At 40.3% G+C, this 22,555-nt stretch overlaps 1 protein-coding gene across 4 annotated transcripts in view; it reads left to right on the top strand.

Moving 5' to 3' along the window:
* The first annotated feature begins 2,015 nt into the window (after window positions 1-2,015).
* Window positions 2,016-22,555, top strand: part of MFSD6 (major facilitator superfamily domain containing 6) — an 86,648-nt gene continuing 66,108 nt past the window's right edge. The window contains exon 1 of one of the 4 annotated variants that reach the window (XM_033230830.1): window positions 2,016-2,162. The gene's annotated coding sequence lies outside the window, so the exon portion shown is untranslated. Of the gene's footprint in view, window positions 2,163-2,221; window positions 2,246-2,611; window positions 2,719-19,995; window positions 20,059-22,555 lie in introns of those variants that run through there. The other 3 variants (XM_033230833.1, XM_033230832.1, XM_033230831.1) reach the window with 3 other exon arrangements.

Genomic DNA, 22,555 nt, shown 5'->3' with positions numbered 1-22,555 from the left:
ATCCAGAAGCAAGAGTAAGTGGGGGCCGGGCACAGTGGCTCACACCTGTAATCCCAGCACTTTGGGAGGCTGAAGCGGGCAGACCATTTGCGGTTAGGAGTTTGAGACAGCTTGGCCAACATAGTGAGACCCCATCTCTACTAAAAACACAAAAATTAGCCAGGCGTGGTGGCACGTGCCTGTAATCCCAGCTACTCAGGAGGCTGAGGTAGGAGAATCACTTGAACCCGGGAGGCAGAGGTTGCAGTGAGCTGAGATCGTGCCACTGCAATCCAGCCTGGGCGACAGAGTGAGACTCCACCTCAAAAAAAAAAAAAAAAGGCGAGTAGGAACATTGATGTGGTACTTAGTGAGGTTGGGGTACCTGTGACACATCCCACCGGACAACTGGCCTTACGGATCTGGCCCTCAGGAGAGAAGCTGACCCCAAGAGAGGGTTTTTGGAGCATCCTCAAATATTCTGAGATTGAAGGCAAGGAGTGAGAGCATTCGCAGAAAAAAAAAAAAAAACAGAATCAGAAGAAAGGAAAGCCTGGAACAAAACCCAAGAAAACTAAAACTCAAGTGGAGCAAAGGGTAGTCAGAGAGGAAGAGGAAAACCCAAGACTTGTGGGTCACAGAGTGCAGAGGATGGGAGAGTTTCAAGGAAGAAAAAATCCAACACTTGTGGGACACCAAAAGAAGAGAAGGGAAGAGTTTCAAGGAGGGGACCTGTGTCTCATGTTCCTGACAGGAGAAAGAAATGCCTGGAGAAAGAAATGATTGGCACCATGTCAATCAATATCTATGTGAATATTGAAAGTGGATTTAGCATGAAGCTATTGCAGTTGAAGCTTCAGGGACCCTTCATAAGCTCAGGGAGGGGCCCTAGAAACTTCCTATTTGTAATTGTTTTACTCTTCCTAAAGAGGGACCCAAAATTCGGAAATTTCAGGGCCTATCAAATTCTTATCAGTATGATTTCATGGTTAAGAGCTTAAAGCCTGGAGATAAAGGAAGCCTATTTTCCCTTTCGCTGTTTAGTAACTTTGGACGGGTCACATTAACTTTCAGCCTCGGCTTTCCTCAGTTGTAAAATGGGAATAACGTTTCCTATACTTATAGGGTTATAAGGCTCAAATAGTACCTACACAGTGCCCCATACATAATCGATGTTTAGAAGCGTTAGCTACCATCGTCATTCTTGTCGTTGCCACAACAAGACCATAAACTCCTTAAGAACACGATGTGGTATCCCCTAAAGCCCATCACAGGCACACAGACATACTTGCCAAGTGAATACTCCACTCTCCCTCCACTCTCTGCGTGTTTAACTAGAAATAAAATTTTAATCATATTCTTAGTGCGACACACACGGTTGGCTTTTCAGCAAGGTGCCAGTAGCACCTTCCTGAAAAAGGGCGCATTCGTCTCAGTGTTACCCCTTCTTGGTGAGCCCCAAAACTCACAGATCGTTTGTCTTCCGCACCCCGCCGGCTCCTCCTTCCCGGGTCAACCAGGGACAGACGCGGAGATAACGCACTGACCACGTTAGCATTGTGTGTGCCACTTAAAAGGCGCTCAAGGAATAAGAGATGTTAGTACATTTTCCCCCCACCTTTCCTGGCCGGTACTCATTGCCTGGGGGCTCAGCAGGAGCCGCGTGGGGGCAGGGAGGTGGAGAGTGGGGAAGGGATGGAGCCTCGCCCAGTGCTTTCGCCTCCTCAGCGAGCTCCCCCGGCCCGGCTGGGTTCAGGAGTCCCTTGGGGCCGCCGGGGAGGGCTGGAGGCCGGGAGCGGGCGGTCGACGCATCCGCCGCCGCCGCAGGAGGCGGAGCGCTGCACCTGGCGGCGGGTCCTCGGCGCCCGGCCCTGAAACGGGTCCAGCCGGTAGTGAGCAGCGGCAACTGTGAGGCCCAGGCCGGGGAGGAGGAGGAGCCGCAGCGGGAGAGAAGGTCGCGCCGGCGGGAGCGCTGGGCCCTCCGCCTCCGTGGCCCCACCCGGTCCGCATCCCTCGCCGCGCCCCGCCCAGCCCGCCGCAGCCCCCAAGGAGCGCGTGAGCTGCCCGGGATGGTGCGCGCTGCCCCGACAGCCGCCTCCCCGGGGCCCCGAGCCACTGCCCCGCGCTCCGGGGACAGGGTTCCCCGCGCCCCGCGCAGCTGAGCGCTGCCGCCGCCGCAGCAGGTGAGTCGGGCCCGGAGTGCGGAGAAGGGGCTCGCAGACCCGCCCTGGCCTCCCCCGCCCGGACGGGCCCAGCCGGAGGGCAGGTAGGCACCTCAGCAGCGCACACCTGCTGCCGGGAAAGGGGCTTCGTGGCCGGGGCTCGGAGCCGAGCGTGCGCCGCTGTCTCCGCTCCGGGCCTCGCTCACCCGGCGCTCCCTCCCTCCCTCCCCCGGCTTCCGTGTCGGGTGTCATCTTTGTGGGGTGCTGGGGGAGGCTGTCGCCTGCGCCCCCAGCGTGCCGGGTGCTGGCAGCACTTCCGCAAACGTAATTGGAGTCGGGAAAACAAAGGCGCTGCCCAGGGATCCCTCGCCGGGCGCCCACAGCTGCTGCCGCGGGTGGGGACGGGGGGCGGGGGGGCGCAGATGCCGGGGTCTTCCTCCACCCAGGCCGACCTGCGCCTTCGCGGTAAACATCCCTGGGAGAAAGGAGGAGGTGAGAACCTCCACACAGCCCCAGTGACAAGGACGTGGCCAGTTGTGTGGCAGGAGGAGGAAATTGACAACATCTGCCCTCCCAGGTGAATAAATACAGAAAACAAAACCTCTCCCCTGCCTGCCACCATCCTAGCAGACATCGCCCACTTCGTGCTTTACTTCCACTTGGTCTAACAGGTCTCTGGAGCCCTTTTGAGATACTACTGGGGGTTGCTAGTCTTTCTGAGTCATATTTATTGCCCATAGAGCAATTTTCTTACAAATTTAGGTAAAATGGCAGAAAATTACAAATGCAACTTTCCCCCTCATTAATCCCATCCCCACATGGACAGACAGGTGGGTTAATTACCCTTATGCATTCGCAACCACCGACGTTTCTTTTCATCCAGAAAGATTGAATAAGCACCTCACAGAATTACTGGAACATACAATACCTTGCTTATTAGTGTGCAAAAGACTTAAAGAGTTAAGGTTCTAATCTCAACTGGTATCTGAATAGCTGTGTGTCCTTGGGCATGTCACATCTTCCTGTTTTCTCACATGGAAAAGAAGATGGTTGGATAGTACAGTGGCCAAAATTTCCCCTAATCCTTCTAGAAGTGCATGATTTTCTCGAAATCTAACCTCTTAAGTATAGATAAATGTGAAGGGTGGGTAGACATACAGTTGACTAAAATATGTAATAAAAGGAGATGTGTACTTGGTAGGTCCTTTCCCCAAGTTGTGGGCACTAGCCAGCTAAAAGTGTATGCATTTGTTTTAGCCTTGTTAAGTAAAAGAGGATAGGATCCTCCTCTTTGGGAAGCTTGGCTTTTGATACGTCAAGCTGCTAGCAGAGGTGGAGGATATTGTCAGTTATTTAGTGGTGGTCAGATGACTTATATTTATCACAAGGTGTAAGTAAAATTTAGGATTGCTTAGGGGAAGGATGGGACATTGTTAATGAGCCCAGTGCAAGATGCTCTGGGGAAATAGGAGAGAGCATCACTTCAATAATGCATTAAAGCTACTAAGTAGTTGTGTGTCCTTCATGTTTACGGCAGTTTATTTCTAAGGCACTTTCCATGTCTATACAAATAAATATAAAAGCATGAAGGCAAATAAAACACAAAGACAAAAACCAGAGTTCACAGGTATTTTGTGGTGTTGAGAGTATGGGATCACCAATTCCATCATATATGGTGTCTGGATTATTAACAGTATTAAGGCATTTTTTGAGTACTTACTATGTTCAAGACACCATCTTAAACATTTAATATTTAAATCTCTGTAACATAAGTATTTCCCCTAGTTCTGTGCATGACAAAAGGGAAGCTTAGAAGGGTTAAGCAACTTACACAAACCACATAATCAGTAAGAGGTAGAGTTAGATTTGACCACATGTTTCTGGCTCCAAAGCCCAGGAAATTTCCACATGGTGTCCCTCCCTAATCAGAACCCATTAAGTCTCTCCACCTATGCAGATGCCTTCCTTAGCTTCTTGCCCTTGAAAATTCACTTCATTTCAATGTACATGTATTACTTATGTTAGCATTTAGCCATGTAGGGTAATTTATATATTTATTATGTATGTATATGAATGTGTGTATGTTTACCGTTTTGTCCTCACCAGTTACAGATTGAAGGCAATATGAGGCTGACAGGTTTTTTTTTTTTTTTTACTTTCTTTGACAGTAAATCTTAATTTGGCAATCTCATTGTAGGGAAAGGAAGAAATGCAATAAATGTGTGTCTGCTAGCTATTTTGTACATTGGCTGAAAAATCAAGATGCTGTATATTAAATGAAAAAAATGGCCAGGCAACGTGGCACATGCCTGTAATCCCAGCATTTTGGGAGGCCGAGGCAGGTAGATCACGAAGTCAGGAGTTCAAGACCAGCCTGGCCAAGATGGTGAAACCCCATCTCTACTAAAAATACAAAAATTAGCTGGGTATGGTGGTGGACACCTGGAATCCCAGCTACTCGGGAGGATGAGGCAGAGAATTGCTTGAACCAGGGAGGCGGAGGTTGCAATGAGCCGAGATCACACCACTGCACTCCAGCCTGGGCGACAGAGTGAGACTCTATCTCAAAAAAAAAAGAAAGAAAGAAAGAAAAAACAAGCTTCAGAATAAATGTATATACATTTGTTTAAACCTGCATACAGGCACACATACACCTTTTGTCCCCAAACTGTTGACAGTAGCTTTTTTTTTTTTTTCAGATGGAGTCTCGCTCTGTCGCCAGGCTGGAGTGCAGTGGCTTGATCTCGGCCCACTGCACCCTCCTACTCCCGGGTTCAAACTATTCTCCTCCTCAGCCTCCTGAGTAGCTGGGATTACAGGCGCATGCCACCATGCTCAGCTAATTTTTGCAGTTTTAGTAGAGATGGGGTTTCATCATGTTGACCAGGATGGTCTCCATCTTCTGACCTCGTGATCCCCCCACCTAGGCTTCCCAAAGTGCTGGGATTACAGGCATGAGCCACTGCAGCCAGCCGACAGTGGCTATCTTAAGGAAGTGAGACAAGATGGAGAAAAGAGGATGTTTTTGCTTTTTACCTTATAAAGTTATGTTTGGGCTTAAGATTTTGTTTTTGGAACAAGCATGTGTTATCTTATTATATAAACTAAAAAGGAAGAAGACTAGAATTAATTGACTTTATAACAATTCAAAGTAACATAAAATTGAATGTGCCTAAACTCTAATGTTAGGAAAGTGAAATGAGACTCAGGAGATGAAAGTGAAAGGTGGCATACTGAGAATTGGGGGGCAAAGGGTATAGAGTCTCAGGTGACTGACTTTTCCTTTTTCTAACAGTAACTGTAGCATATTCTACAACTCCTCAGTTTTTCTCCTCAATAAGAATGCTTTGGAGCATACACAATTTATCTGCTTGATTAGGGGTGATAAGAATTTCTTTCTTCCTGGTCTTGCTAGTGGTGGCTGTCTTTGGACGCATGATTGTTCTGTATGGAACAATCTGGTAGAAGGTAGGAGTTGGAGAAACCAATTTACCTGCTGTGTCATCTCATGAAATTATGGTATTCTGGATGAGTTTAGGTGTAATTATTTTTAGTAACAATTTAGGAGCAGCAAGTTACCAAGTTAATCTAATCTGATGCATATGTACTTGTTAAATACAGTCCCACAGTTCTATCAAATTCTGTATAAAATTAACTAAAACCACTGCTTAGAATCCTTAAAAATCAATAGATTTCCCTGCTCAGACTTAGAAATCCAGAGCCGTAATACATTCAGACTTTTCAGAATCAAGAAAACACATGCTTAAACTTGGTTAATTATCGTTGTGGTAGTAGGTAATCTTAAGAAAGAGGGAATTGTAAAAGTATTTTACAGAAGAGATATTCTCACAATTTTAGGTATTATTCAGCATTTCATTTTAGGTTCTAATTATGTTTTAGGCAGAAGGAAATCTCAATCTTTTAATTTAGGAAACTTTGTTTAATAAGTTATCTTTAAAGGCAGAAATCAAGTGCAGAGTCCTACCCTAGTACAAAGCCAGTTTGGGTAAAATTTGTTTCTCAAACTCAACTAACATGGCATTTCTCTGGGCACAGCATTTTTGATTCCTGGGAAAAGCAAACAAACACATCTGATGTGAATTCTGTGTGGGGCAATGAAAACACCTTAATGCCTCCACCAAGAACATTCCCTTTGAGTTTATAATTCCTCCATGTTTAATTATCCAACATTAGCTATCTGTTCCCATTTACTCTACTGGCATTTTGCGGGTGAGAGGGGCTTGTGTCAGCCTGATTTGTTTTCCTGAATTCTGAATGATACATTATCCAGTACTTAACCCCACTGCTGGATTCAGTAACATTTGCTTTGTAGCTGTTTTTGATTGCCTACATTTGGATGGTATTTATTTACAGTTTTTGCAAAATGGCATTGTCTCAAGTTGGCTGGGCAACTTTTGGAAACTACCAGTCATTTGTTCAGACAAGTGATGTTTGATTTGTTGGTGCAGAGGCCAAAACAGAAAAGCCAAACAAATAATAAATAATTACAAACATGGAACACCTAAACCTTAAGTCTATATATTAATATGTGTCTGCTATAGATACTGGTTGCTACGTTACGGCTTTAAAAAGAGCACACCCTCCCGAACCCCCACCTCTACCTCAGCACCAACAAAAACTACATCCCAATGTTGTATGTGTTCAAAGTAGCCTCTGTCTGCCTTGATCCATTATGATGTAAATCTAGCTGAGCCACGTGTTGATGACTGTGTTGAAGAGATGTGAGTGAGAGTTCTGTATTACCTTGTGACCTGGTGGTCTTGCTGCATTTTAGAATGGGAGAGGTGGGATAGAATGCGAGAGAATAGGGCAAAAATGGGAAGAAATTTAGCAGGTTTTTAAACCATGTTCAAGAGATGTGGAAAAAATTGAATTAAGGGGGGCAGAGACGGCTTTCTTTGACATTTGTTGTGGGGCATGTTTTAGAATGAGAGACCATTTCAGGAAACATTTGGCAAGTACAAAACAGGAAAGTCCAACTCTGAATGACTCTGAGGAAATGTTTGGAAGCGTTTTGATCTGAGACCAAGAGTGGGATGGGGGAAAGAGAAGGAAAGACAGGGACACTATGAATCAGCAGTGGGCAGAGGGAGCTCTGGTGTGTGGCTGTGAGGAGGATAAAAAGGAGGCACTGGTGCTGCCTGAACAAGCCCGATGTGTGGGTTAACCGTGCCAAAGGAAAGTGAGTGACGAGCCTGGACTGGTAGTTAGCAGTCTGTGTTGGTTATGTAGAGAGACCTTCCTCCAGAGGCAGGTGCACTCCACTCTGCACGGGGCCTGCTCTCTCTGAGCTGCAATAAACCAATGTACTGTGAGCCCTGCTGTACTGTGGGGTGAAGAGGAGAGACATGGCAGGTAGGGGCCAGGATTCCAGGACAAACTGAGCACTGGAGCAGTGGCAGGAGTGGGTCCCTATGAGTCATGCTGGGAATTCTTAACTGTTCAGGGCACTTTTAGGGACAAAGTTAAAGTAGAACATACTTGGCCTCAAGGTACACAAGGTTTCTGTCATGTAGAGCAAAGGAAGAAGCCACCACACCAAACACATAAAGCAGAATCATACAAAGTGACATGCATGCTGCCTGTGACTTTTAAGGAGTACTGTGTTCCTGGGGCCTATCTGGCAGGTGGGGTGGTGGGGGAGGGAGAGCATCAGGATAAATAACAAATCATGTGGGGCTTAATACTTAGGTGATGGGTTGGTAGGTGCTGCAAACCACCATGGTACACATTTGCCTATGTAACAGACCTGCATGTCCTGCACATGTATCCTGGAATATAAAATAAAGAAGTGCTATGTTCTTGATGAACATGCTCCAATTCAGCAAAGGCAAGCTTCTTTAGCTATCGTAGAGTGCCTTTCTTAATTCTATTTCAAAATCATGCCTGTGCAATTGTGTTTAACTAATGAACAAATATGCCCCAATTCACATTTATAAGGGAATTTAAATAAAAGACTTTATTATCGTTCTTTTGAATGAGTAAACATGACACATGTTTCAATTTTATTTTCTGTGTAATGAGGCTCCCTGTTAAAGGTGTATATATCTTTTCAGAGTGTCACGAAATCCTTGTGACAGTCCCTTTCAATTGTGTATACACAATTGAAGCACAAGGCATTAGATGAATGATCAGACCTCAATTTAATAACTCTCTATAATTTTTCAGGAACTCCGGGAACAAGGACATCCCAGTTGTCACTCAAATGTTTTATATTTAAAGTAATTCCTTTTTAAGTGTATATTTTTAAAGTGATAAATAATAATTTTTTAAAAATCCAGCCAAGTAAAAGAAAAAAATTAAATAGGTCCTGATTTTACTACTTAGAGATAATCCCTGATAACATTTTGGTGTCATTTTCATCGAGTCTTTTTCTAAAATACATTTTATTTGAACCACATAGATTTACAAATATAAACTGTACTATATCTAGAGGTTTGTGTCCTGCTCTTTCATTTAACATGATGCATTTTCTCAAGTAGTTAAGTTCTATTTTCCCATCATATGGATATAAGATTTTTTTTTCTCTATAGCTTATTTACCTATTTTCACCATAACTTATTTAACTGTCCTTATTATCGATCACTTACTCTGTTTCAGTTGTGATTATTGTGAAAACTGTTGCAATAAAAATCTTTACATTTAAATCTTTGCTTTTCGGCCGGGCGCGGTGGCTCAAGCCTGTAATCCCAGCACTTTGGGAGGCCGAGACGGGTGGATCACGAGGTCAGGAGATCGAGACCATCCTGGTCTACACAGTGAAACCCCGTCTCAACTAAAAAAATACAAAAAACTAGCCGGGCGAGATGGCGGGCGCCTGTAGTCCCAGCTACTCGGGAGGCTGAGGCAGGAGAATGGCATAAACCCGGGAGGCGGAGCTTGCAGTGAGCCGAGATCGCGCCACTGCACTCCAGCCTGGGCGACAGAGCGAGACTCCGTCTCAAAAAAAAAAAAAATTAAAAAAAAAAAAAATCTTTGCTTTTCAGAAAGTTTATGTTTTTACTCTCAGTAAATGACAGAGCCTGTCAATTCTCATACTCACCAGCATTGAATATTTCCATTTAAAAAATTATTGGTATGGTATGTATGTTCAAGTATCTATCTTTTTTATTTTTATTTTTTTACAGACAGGGTCTCTCTCTCAGTTACCCAGGCCAGAGTGCAGCGGTGTGATCCTCGTTCACTGCAGCCTTGAACTCCTGGGCTCAAGTGATTCTCCTGCCTTGGCCTCCTGAGTAGCTAGAACCACAGGTGTGAACCATCATGCCTGACTCATTAAAAAAAATTTTTCTGATATGGGATCTTGCTTTGTTGCCCATGCTGGTTTTGAACTCCTGGCTTCAAGTGGTCCTGCCGCCACTGTCTCCCAAAGTGCTGGGATTACAGATGTGAGCCACTGTGCTCAGCCACTTTTTTCTTTTATGGGCTAAGTAATAAACCTTTTTCTGAAAGTAATTATATCATTAGAATTGATAGCTTATGGTAATTCTCAAGTTATCAGAACCCTAACAGCAAAATAAAACAATTTTAAATTACATATATGGGAATATACTAAGGATATAAATTATTCTTTTAGACTGTAGCACATTTAGGGGATGTAAGTAAAAATAACTGATGATAGTCCAGGGCTACAGGAAAATGTGTTATAAACCTTGAGATCTATATTCTGGTCTCAGTTGTAAACTCATAAAAGTTCTGAGAAAGAAGCACCCACACATTTCTGTTTAAACTGCCTTGTGTATAGATAGTGCTTTCTTTAACCTTCTTAACTTCCTGAGTGTCTAATAGTGTTGGAATAGCCAAGTGATAGCAACAATCTTGAATAAGCATTTATCAAGGATCCATTATAAATATGGTATTAATATAATGCATATACTAGAACTACAACCTAATGTTGTATTACTAATACCCAGAGTTGTGCTTTTGTTTCTCATTATAATTCTTATTTTTCCAGTCTTATTTTTCTGTGTTCCTAGGATTTTTAGATCTTGGACTTATACTCCTATACTAATTGTATTTGCCTGACTAAGTTATTTTCTGAAAAGATTGTGTATTTGTGTATAAAAGAGGGATTCACATAAGTAGGTATAAAAACAGAACAAACCATTCAAATTGATTGTAATTTTTTCTTTTAAAAAAGTGTACTTTCGGTCTAAATTGCTTCTAAAGTATGACAAACTATAATTTATTGAGGAAATCTTTCTGTAAAACCTTAAATAACTGCTTTCAATAACCGAGCTTTTAAAAATCCTTTGTTTTATGCTGTGAAAAGATAAGAAATCTGAGATTTCCCAAATTAGTTTCCTGGCAAAGAAACAAATCTTGTTTATTAAAATAGTAGATAATTTGATATGGAGACAGCTTTCAAATGGTTAAGTGTTAACTTGCTATGGCCTGTGATGGTGCTGATCAAGTTCGGGACTTTCTCTTTCCTCTCTTCTGCTAATGTTTTACCTGTCCTATCACTTATAAGGAATCTGAAGACACCATTTTAATGTTACAGTGTTCCCAGGCTCCCACATGTCATAGCTGTGCTTTTATAGGGTATCCTATATGAGAAAATGCATAATGATAGAAAGCTAGTAAGAATTGCATTAATACTTATTAGAGAAACAAATGTATGATGGTAGCACCAAAGTACATTTGAAAATCAGTTCAATGTATATACTTAAGTGTGACATATAGTTAGGGCTGTCAGAGACCCCTGGCAATAACTCCATGGTTCTCACATGTTGGAACCATTGCCCTGGAGGAAGTCAGTGGCTGGGGATCCCAGGCATGCTGCTGTGGCTCACTGCTCTAGCGGAGTGAGTAGGGTCCTGAAGTTTGGGTTGGGGGTGCCTTGGTGAGATGTGTTGCTGGCATCCCAGACTGAAAAGTAGGAAGAACTTCCCCTTAAAAAGTATGCACTCTGGGAGGTTGCAGTGTGCCAAGATTGTGCCATTGCACTCCAGCCTGGGTGATAGAGCGAGATTCTGTCTCTAAAAAAAAAAACAAACAAAAAAACAAAGTATGTACTCTGTGACCCTCAGCTTCTTAGCACTGTTAGTTCAGTTAACTTGGGTACTCTTGCTACTTGTAATATTATTTCAATGAGGAAAGGGTTTTAAGTTTCAGTAATTGAAATACAGTGAATATTGGAAACCTTGCCTTTTCATTAATTTGGTTACCCTGAACAAATAATTTTGTTGCCCCACCTGGCTACTGATACTTGTTTAGAAACAGATGAATGTACATTACTGTCACAAAGCTTCTGTGACCCCCTTAAATCCCTACATTGTATTCCTTCTTAACAAATAAATGCAGAGTACCAGCAGCAAATTCAATTAATTTCACTTTGTATCTTGAACATCTATGGAATTTTTTTGTTGGAGAAACAAGATATAAATATCTTTTCTAAAAAAAAAATTTTTTTTTCACTCTGTAATGTGAACTGTTACTTGTTCCTCCCGCTGGGCTTGTTCTAAGACAGGAAGCTTATTTGAAAGGTAGAAGGAAATGAAGTTCTGGGGCCTGCTTCAAATTTATATTATAAATTATGCTATATTGGCACAATATTTAATCAGGAGTCTAAAACTAATAAATAGGAATCTGCTTCATGATGACTGATAAGGTCTGAATAACCTAAATTATACATTTTTAATTGGCATTTAATTATTTTCTTCCACAAAGTGAAAGTGAAAATCTAGTTGGTCTTTATTACTAAAGCCACCTTTATGGTTATAAGCTATTTCCTCCGACCCTTAAGAGATCAAAATAATTTGTTCCTTTCTCACCCTGTTAGCAGGTTGAAAGTAAATGTTAGAGAGGATTTCAGGTCCTTTCTTTCAGATTTATGATGTTACAAATATAAGTAAAATGTTTCTACAGAAGATTTTATTTTAAATGAATAGTTATTGCTTTCCTGGAGGTAATGAACTATCATTCCAGTCCATAATACAATAGTGCATTCTCCAGTGAACCAGTGCCTCATAGCCCCCCGTCAGGCTGTAGACATGAAAACAGACATGAACATAAATTCATGAGCATAGATGGATAAAATGCTGGCCCAGTTCAAGAGTGGTGTCAAACAATTCTGGGAAAAGTGCTTTTGGCATAATTGCAAAGTAAGACCCAGAGTTTTAATGGAATAGCTGGAATAAGACTACGACTACCACCAACACCAAATGTTCGTATGTTGCTTTTACGTTAACAGAATTGCTTTCTCATACTTTATTTCATTTAAGCTCTAGAACCCTTCTGGGAGTTAATTGACTTAAGTTTGTATGGAAAAGGAGGCTTAAAGAGGCACTGATTTATCAAAGCCGGGGGACGAAACTGGGACTTCTTTTGACTCTACTTCCTAAAATTAATTTTTGATCACGTTAAACTTTAATAAACATTTATATGTATATTGTCATCAGGTGCTTGTCAAAAATAAACAGTATTGAGAGCTTACAGGGGTAAAGGGCAATACATTATGTACTAGATTCCTCCTTGAGGGGTATACAGTCTTATTGGGCAGATGAGATATCTGTAAAAAGATAGCAATAAAATTACCTATAAATCCTACAGTAGATGTGAGAACAATCTCTAGAAGTAGAGGAAGGAGTCAGGAAAATGTTTCAAGTGTATTCTATTTCCAGATGTTATGAAAGATCCTTTAGATATAGTGAATTCATAAAGTACTGTTTGTTCTGAAATGATGCCATCACAGGACTTCAGTACTGGATCATAAACGATAAGGTCAGTACACCAAAATGAAAGTTCAGATGTTGGGAAATCCTTAGCAAGGTTGCAGTAGCAAAACCCCTGCCATCTATTCATCCGTTAAGATTGGCTCGAGGCTCCACCGTGCTCCACAGCGTGCTCCGCTGTGCACCTCACCTGTGCTTGCTCCTGTTTGAACATTTAGCACAGGATGTTGTAATTGTGTGTGCCCCCGTCTTCTCGCTTCTGGGTGTCATGACAGGGACTGTGTGGCCTCCAGCATGTGTCCTACCTACTAGTGGGTGCTCGATCTATAGCTGTAGGGTTTTTTTGGTTGTTCAAATGCATGTCTTTTTTTCAGTATAATTCCATTGTATTTTGTGTTCTGTCGTCCCTCAGCCTGGTATTCAAGGCCCTGTGCCGTCTGTTGCTGTCTGGGTGGCCTCATATGCCCTTTAGTCCTGGGATAAATCTTTTATGGATCCTCTGCTGCCTTTTCTTTCCTCTACCCTGGAATAGTTTTCCCACTCATCTTTGCCTAAGTGAATCCTGCCCATCTTTCAGGGTTCAGTTTAAGCCCCTCGTTTTCCTGACAACCCCTGTCTGAATTATGGACACCCTACTTGGAACTCCAGAAGCATGCCTATTGTCCCTAATATCTTTTAGTTAATAAATTATATAGGACTATGTGGCTTTTCTTCCATTATTCTGACTTTTCATTTAACCCTTCAGTGGTGTGTGTGTGTGTGTGTGTGTGTGAGAGAGAGAGAGAGAGAGAGAGATGTGTTTTAGGTTTATCTTGTCAATTACAAACCAAGTCTTTGAGGCCTAAGACCTAATTTTTGGCATCCCTGTCTCATAGTTACACAGTGCATTGAGAGTCAGACCTGCTACGAGCAGCACTGCTACTCATTCCCTATGTGACTTTGGGCTGGTTATTTGCCTTCTCTCTGCCATAGTTTCCTCATCTGTAAAACTGGGAAAGTAATTATTTCCACCCCAGAGAACTGTTATGAGGATGAAATGAGGTAATACATGCCAGGGTCATCGCGAGTGTTACTTAAGTGTTGTTGTAGTTGGTAATAATATGATAGTATAGCCCACTGAATCCCTGTTAAAGTGCAAATATGTTGACAAGATGGGGCAACCAAGGTTGTGGATCAGCTTTCCTGTGATCTAGCACTCAGGTTTTACTAGGAGCCTGAGAAGGTCCACCAAGAATGACAAGAGTGGTTGGGCACAGTGGCCCACACCTGTAATTCCAGCACTTTGGGAGGCTGAGGCAAATGGATCACTTGAGCCCAGGAGTTCAAGACCAGCCGGGGCAGTATAGTGAGACCCTGTCTCCACAAACAACTAAAAAGAATAGCCAAGTGTGGTGGTGTGTGCCAATAGTCCCAGCTACTTGGGAGGCTAAGGTGGGAGGATCACTTGAGTCCAGGAGGTTGAGGCTGTGGTGAGCTGTGATTGTGCCACTGCACTCGGGCCTGGGGGACAGAAGGAGACCCTGCCTAAGAACAACAACAACAAAAAAGAATGACAAGGGTGCCAGGCTTTAGTTTCTGGGAGGAGTTTCAATCCCAATGGAATGCTGCTAGTAGCAGCTCTGGGGAGTTCGTGGGCAGTGCTGAGTGCCTGGAGGGCTGAAGCTGGAAACTGGGCTGACAGGACTCAGACTAATTTTGTTTCTTTCATCATTTGGCTTTGCCATAAAGGAACCATGTCAAAATACTCTGAAAGGAAAAGGAAGATTCCAAAATAGTCATTCATCTTTGCACAGATCAGTGCCCTTGTAGCCTGTGTGACTGTTATAAAATTAACCTTATATATATTTTTCATGACATTGGCTAAATGTCTAGCAGATGCTAAAGCAATCCTGATGGAAAAATAAAGATCTATGGGAATTGACCTTGTACACTGTATCTCTGGAAGAAGCTCTATCCCGGAAGAAGCTGGGGGTTGAACTGAATGTTCAAGTGTGGTGTGTGAATATCTAGATTCTAACACTCTTTTGCAGTGGTTTCCCTATGTCTATACTGGTCATAATTGCAGCAGTAGTTAGAGTCCAGCTCTGGGACTCACGTTTCCCAAAGGCATTGAGAATGTTGGCCAATAACAGTTGACAAGACAGAGCTAGCTGCAAGGGTTTGAGAAGTCAATTTCCCTGCTTTGCAGCTTCAGTCCTCGTCACTAGGCAACACTGAGTTATGATGGCCATGGCACAAGGAAGAGTGTCCCTTCTGTGGTATCCAGGGATTGTTTGCTTTCCATCACTGATAATTATGTCACTGCTATGTTATAGCACACATTCTCATCTTGTTTGTAAACCTAACATTTGGCAATTATTCCAAATACTGTATTCAATCTCAGGGTTTCTTTCTTCAAAAGTTGAATCCGTTTTCATACTCATATATTTGTGGATAACTTGATATATGTTTGAGCAGTTTTGATTTAAATACATAATGAAGAAAGCTATCAGTTTTAAAAAGAATGATTTCATTGCCTCTCATCAATAATTCAGAAGTACCTGCTATTTGAATGACTCAGTGTAGGTACTGGTACAATAGCTTTCCAGGTTTTAGAAGTCTGTGTTATATTTTCACAATAGTGGTATTGATTACTATCATTAGACTGTTCTAAGTGAGAAGACTTCTGCTTTCCTAAAAAGTAAACAAAGCCTTCCTTATCCGATTAGGATTAACTGCAAACCTGCAATAGAGAATATTTCCCAGAGAAGACCATAAAGTTAATTGTGTATATAATTAGAAATGTCTTCTTAACTCTGTGTTTTCAAGTTTTTTTTTTTAATGTTAAGACTCAGACATTAAAAACAAAATATTAACTGAATTGATTCATGTTCATTGCTCACTGTCTTAGTTTGCTCAGACTGCTGTAACAAAATACCATATATAGACAGGGTTGCTTGAACCACAGTTTGTTTCTCACAGTTCTGGAGACTGAGAAGTCCAACATCAAGGTGCAAGTAGACTCTGTTCCTGTTGAGGGCCCTCTTCCTGGCTACCAGATAGCGGCCGCCTTGCTATGTGGGTAGAGAGAGAGTTGCCTCCTCTTATAAGGGCATTAATCCCATCAGAAAGGTCCTATCTCATGACCTCTTCTCAACCTAATTACCTCCAAACGGGGCTACCTCCAAATACCATCATACTGGGGTTTAGGGCTTCAACTTATTAATTTTGGAGGGGCTGCAGACATTCAGCCCATATCAGCCTCTCAATAAACAAAATCTCCTTTCACTTTATAAACAGATTGTCTCATCCAGCATATAAATATTTTTACTACTCTTTGTACTTTTTCTGTCATTCCTTATGACAAATTAAATATAATCCACTTCAACCAAAGATGCCCTACATTGGGATATACTTGTTTTTGGTTTCTTTTTGTCCCTGATCCTGTGGTTACACTTTATTTATTATGCTTTATTTCATAACTGTGTTTATAATGTGATTTCTCCATGATTTGGTTCCTTTTCACCAAAATCTAAATATGACCTGAACATACTGAGTAAAAATAATAATGTCCTGAATTTAAACAGTTTTTGTTTGTCTTTTGAGATTTGAAATTCATATAAAAGTTACTGAGTATGACATTTATATATGAGATACTGAATGGCATTACAGAAACATTTCCATAACGACTTTGAATTTGTTGATACTGTGAGAACTACTTAACATCTGGACTTATGTAACCAGAGAAACCTTGTGTAACCTTATGATACTCAAAAATCATTTGCATAAGTTGGAGAGGAAAGAATATTTTGGGAGAAAGTCACTCATCAAGGTTTACATCAATATCTTAACGTAAGATATTTCCATTTTTGAATCAGCACATGGGCATCAGTTCTTCATCATCATTTGGACAATTCAGGAAATTATGCCTGTTAAAGAGGACTTTGTGTCCTTCTCTGATCTACCTGGTGAAGATTCAGCAGATGATTTATGTAGAATAATTAATTAAAGTCCACTCTAAGGCCCCTAATTAGAATTGATACAGTCAGACATTCTGTACAACTCTGAAAAATACTTAGTCAGTGATAGAAGGGTGTTAGTAGTTGGCTTTAATGTCGTTTGTAAAGACAAAACTCACATGACTGCATATTTCTTTCTTAGTTTTCATTTTTAAAATGAGAGTTATAGGTGTATGAAGTTAAAAAAATGAACATGTTTGCAAGGTTTGTTACAAACCAAAACAAAAAACAGACTTCTGTGCTCTTTTTATTTCTCCTCCCAGAGGCAACTACTTTTTCTGCAATTATTTTGATATTCACCTGTCTATTTATTTGAGACAGGTCTTGCCCTGTCACCCAGGCTGAGTGCAGTGGTATGATCATAGCTTACTGTGTCCTGGGCACCTCAGCCTCCCGGGTAGCTAGGACTGTAAGCATGCACCACCATACCCAACTAACTTAAAAAAAAAAATTTTTTTTTTAGAGATGGGATCTCGCTATGTTGCCCAGACTGGTTTTGAATTCCTGACCTCAATTGATCCTCTTGCCTTGGCCTCCCAAAGTAGTAGGATTATCACCTGTATGTCTTTAAATAAAATTCTTGTATCTGTATTTCTTGACTTTAATTTTATTTAAAGACACTAGATAATGTCTAGTGTCTTCCCACTATGCAAGAAACCAAGTTAACTCTCTCTTCTGCTCCTGACTCTCTAATGAGAAAGTCCGACTTTCTCATTTCTCTGACTTCCCAATGTAGCTATAAGGCAATTTTGGTTAGTTCAGTATTCATGTTTGCATTTGTATGACTGTGTAATCATAACAGAGACATGCAGTAAACTGCATTTTTTTTTCTTTTTCTGTGCAACTTTGTTTTCTTGTAGTGTTCTATTTAACTTTCTCTGTATTTATCAGTTATTCATCCCTGAATGTTTCACCAGCCATCTAAATTTCCTCTTAGGACTTTCAGGTGTATTGGTATTCTACCAGTGTCATTTTCCTGACGGTCTCTCCTGAAACCTTCAGTCCTGTTCCCACTAGACTGGTTGCCCTTGTGTCTGGTGCAAACCTGTCATCCTGGGATCTCCAGTTCTGTCATCCCTGTATTCCCGTTGCTTCTCTCCCATGTTAGATCTCTTATTTCCTATATCCCATGTCTGTCTTTTGCTTGATTTATCCTTTTGTTCTGGTGGAACACAACCTGAGGAAGGGTTCATAAGAGATAAATTTTGTGAGAAATTGAATATGTAAAATGTCTTTATTTCACCCATAAACTCAAGTAATAATTTGGCTACATATAGATTGTGATGTTGTTGAGATATCTGAAGCCATTCTCATTCCTGATCCTTATTATGTGAAATATTTTATTCTTTGAAAGTTTGTAAGGTAATTCGTTTGTCCCAGTGTTCTGAAATGTTGATGATGTGCTTTGTCTTGTGTCTATTTTTATCCATTGTATTAGGTACTAGGTGGGTCATTTCACTCAGACAACTCTTATCTTTCAGTTTTGAGGCATTTTCTTGAAATTTTAAAGTTTTCTTCCCTTAATTTTTTTCTGTTCTTCCTTTTTGGAGTTATTATTTTCTAGATGTTTGACTTCCTGGGAGATGCTGTATCTGTCTTATTTTTTCTGTCCTATTTTCGTCTTTTTTTTCCTTCATATTAAGTTCTTTTGTTGTAGAATACTATAGTTCATTGAGTTTTTACAAAGTGAACACGTCATGAAATAAAGCCCTAGATAAGAAAATATATTATCAGTACCCCAAAATTCCTTCTAGTCACTATCTCCCTTAAGGGTAACCCCTATCCTAACTTCTTTTAATTAAACTTTATTTTGAGATCATTGTGGATTCACATATAGTTGTTAGAAATTAACAGAGCAATGTCCTATGTATCCTGTACCCCCTGACTTTTCCCCAGTGATAACATCTTGCAAAACTATAGCACAATAGCACAGTTGACATTGAGGCAGTCAAGATACAGAACGTTTCTCTCTGTCGCCACCAAAGTCCCTCATGTTGCCTTTGTATAGCTACCTCTACTTCCCTGCTGTCCCCACTCTCTAGTGAATTCCTAGCAATCACCTGTCTGTCTCTATTTCAATGATTTTGTCATTTCAAGAATGTTATATGAATAGAATCATACAGTATGTAATGTTTTGAGATAGGATTTTTTCATTCTTTATAATTATCTGGAAATTTATCCAGATTATTGCATGTATCAATCATTTGCTCCTTTTTATTGCTGCGTAATATCCCATAGTCAAGCTGTAGTACAAATTGTTTAATTAGTCCTTCCGTCCTTTGAAGGGCTTTTGGGTTGTCTCCACTTTTTGGCTATTATGAAGAAAGCTGCTGTAAACATTTATGCATGGGATTCTGTGTGAAAATAAGTTTTCATTTATCTGGAATAGATTCCCAGAAGTGTAATTACTGGATTGTATTGTAATCATGTATTTAGTTTTATAAGAAACTGCTAAACTGCTTTCTAGAGGGGTGTACGATTTTACATCCCCACCCACAGTGTATGAGTAATTTGGTAGTTGTGCCTCCTTATCAGAATTCAGTGTTATCCCTATTTTTATTTTAACAGTTCTTATAGACGTGTGGTGATATAGCATAATGGTTTTAATTTACATTTGCCTAATCATTAATGATGTTGAACATCTTTTCATTTGTATCTATGCATCTATATATCCTGTCTGTCCTCTTCAGTGAAATGTCTCTTTATGTCTTTTGTCCATTTTCTAATTGGATTGTTTGTTGAGTTTGGAGAATTCTTTATATATTCTAGAAACTAATCCTTCACTGGATTTGTGGTTTCCAAGTATTTTCTCACAGTCTGTAGCTTGTGTTTTCATCCTCTTCGCAGGGGCTTTTGTGGAGCAAAAGTTTTAAATTTTAATGAAGTCTAACATTAGTTTTTCCTTTTATGGATCATGTTACTGGTGTTAAGTCTAGAAACTCTGCCTAGCACTAGAGGCTAAAGATTTTCTTATTCTTTTTTTTTCCTAAACGTTTTATAGTTTCAAATTGTATAGTTAATGATCCATTTTGAGTTAATATTTGTATAAGGTATAAGACTTAGGTTGAGGTTCATTATTATTTATTTTTTTTTTTTCAGACAGAGTTTCACTCTTATTGCCCAGGCTGGAGTGCAATGGCTCTATCTCAGCTCACTGCAACCTCTGCCTCCGAAGTTCAAGTAATTCTCCTGCCTCAGCCTCCCAAGTAGCTGGGATTACAGGTGCCTGCCACCATGCCCAACTAATTTTGTATTTTTAGTAGAGACAGGGTTTCTCCATGTTGGTCAGGCTGGTCTTGAACTCCTGACCTCAGGTGATCCACCTGCCTTGGCCACCGAAGTGCTGGGATTACAGGCGTGAGCTGCCACGCCTGGCCGAGGTTCAATTTTTTGCCCATGGATGTCTAGTACCTCAGCACCATTTGTTGAAAGGTTACCTTTCCACCATTGAATTGTTTTTGCATCTTTGTTTAAAAATAGTTGGCATATTTGTGTGGATTTGTTCTGGGTTCTCTATTCTGTTACACTGATCTGTGTATGTGTCCTTCTAATACCACACGGTCTTAATTAATGTATAGCTATATAATCTTTTTCAAAACTGCTTTAGCTATTCATTTCTTTCCTTTTCTGTATAAATTTTAAAATCTTGTCTATATCTACAAAAATATATTGCCGAGATTTTGATAGGAGTTGTGTTAAACCTGTATATCAATTTGAGGAGAACTGAAATTCATAAACATGGATCCATTTATTTAGCTCTTTGATTTCTTTCATCAGCATTTTATGGTTTTCAGCATAAGGCCTTTTACACATTTTTAAAATTTATACCCAAGTGTTTCTTTTTTAAGCAGTTGTAAATGGTGTTATAATTTTAGTGTCCTTGTGTTCATTGCTAGCATATAGAAATACAATTAATTATTGTATGTTTATCTTGTATCCTGTGAACTTGCTGAACTGACTTATTAGTTCTAGAAGTTTATTTATAGGTTTCTTGGGATTTTCTACCTAGTCATGTTAACTGCAAATAGGGACAGTTTCTTTGTTTTTGATCTGTACGTCTTTTGTTTTCTTTTATTTCCTATTGCACTGGTGAGAACTTCCAGCATTGTATTGCATAAGAATGATGAGAACAGATAGTCTTGCCTTGTTCCCTATCTTAGAGAAAAAGCATTCAGTCTTTCACCATGGAGTGCAGTGTTACCCATGGGTTTCCGTAGGTGATCTTTATCAAACTGAGAACATTCCCCTCTGTTCCTATTTTTCTGAGATTTTTTATCTCAGAGCCTATTTTCTGAGACTTTTTCTGTGGTATTTGGCTGCAGTCGAAGTTATTATCTAAATGAGTATTTAATTTTATCAAATGTTTTTCTGCATTGATTGGTAAGCTCAAGTAATTTTTCTTCTTTAGCTTATTAACATGGTAGATTGAATTGACTGACTTTCAAATATTGCATCAGCCTTGTATTTCCGGAATCAACCACACTTGGTCATGATGTATAATTCTTTTTATATGTTGCTAAATTCTCTTTTCTAATATTTTCTTAAGGGTTCTTGTATTTAGATTTACCAGGGATATTAGTAGTTTTCCGTTTTTTGGGCAGTCTTTTTTCTGGACATAGTATTTTGCATTAACAATTCTTTTCTTTTAGCACTTAAAAAAAATTGTACTACTTCCGGTATCTGTGGTTTCTCAGAAATCTGCTATCATTTTAATTGTTTTTCTCCCATCAGTACATTGTGTCTCTCTGCTTTCAAAATTTTTTTCCTTGCCTTTAGTTTTCTGAAGTTTGACTATAATATATTTTGGTGTGGGTATTTTGTTTTAGGTTTATCCTGTTGGGATTGCTAAGTTTCTGGAATCTGTAGGTTTATGTCTTTTGCCAATTTGAGAAGTTTTCAGCCTTCACTTCTTTGACAACTTTTTCACCCCCTTTTTTTCTCCTCACCTTCCAGAACTGTGAAGACATGAACATTAGATCTTTAGTTACAGTCTCATAGGTCCTTAAGCCTCTTTCAGTTTATTTTCTCTCTGTTCAGATTGTGTAATGCTTATTGTTCTGTATCCCAATTCACTCATTAATCCCTCTGTCCCCTCCATTCTGCTATTAAGTGCATCCATTAAGATTTATTTTGGTTATTGTATTTTCCAGTGCCGAGTTTTCCATTTTTCCTTACATTTCTTTGCTGAGACTTTCTATTTTTTGATTTTGTTTCAAGCATGTTTATAATTGCCTATTTAAGCATTTTTAGGATGGCTTTTTAAAAATATTTCAAATTCAGGGGGTACAATGCATGTTTGTTACATGGGTATATTGTGTAGTGGTGGAGATTGGGCTTCTAGTGTACGCATCACCCAAATATTGAACATTGTACACAACAGGCATTTTTTCAGCCCTCATCCCCTTTCCATTCTCCCCATTTTTGGAGTCCCCAGTGTCTATTATTTCCAAATGATGGTTGTTTTTAAAATGGATGTCGTTCCTGTCATCTCAGTGTTGGCATCTGTTGATTGTCTTTCTCCATTCAATTTGAGATTTTCCTGGTTCTTGGTGTGATGTTTGATTTTTGATTGAAAGCAAGACATTTTGGGTATTATTTTATGAGACTGTGGATCTTATTTAGACCTTCTGCTTTAGCTGACTTTTTCTGAAACTGCTCTGGCAAGAGAGGGGAGGATGCTGCTTTATTACTGCCAGCTGGAGGTAGAAGTCCAAGTTCC

Source organism: Trachypithecus francoisi, unplaced genomic scaffold (genome assembly GCF_009764315.1).
Source record: "Trachypithecus francoisi isolate TF-2019V2 unplaced genomic scaffold, Tfra_2.0 Lachesis_group13, whole genome shotgun sequence".
Taxonomy (NCBI): Eukaryota; Metazoa; Chordata; class Mammalia; order Primates; family Cercopithecidae; genus Trachypithecus; species Trachypithecus francoisi.
The sequence above is the reverse complement of the archived record's forward strand: the minus strand, read 5'-3'. Positions and strand labels throughout refer to the sequence as shown.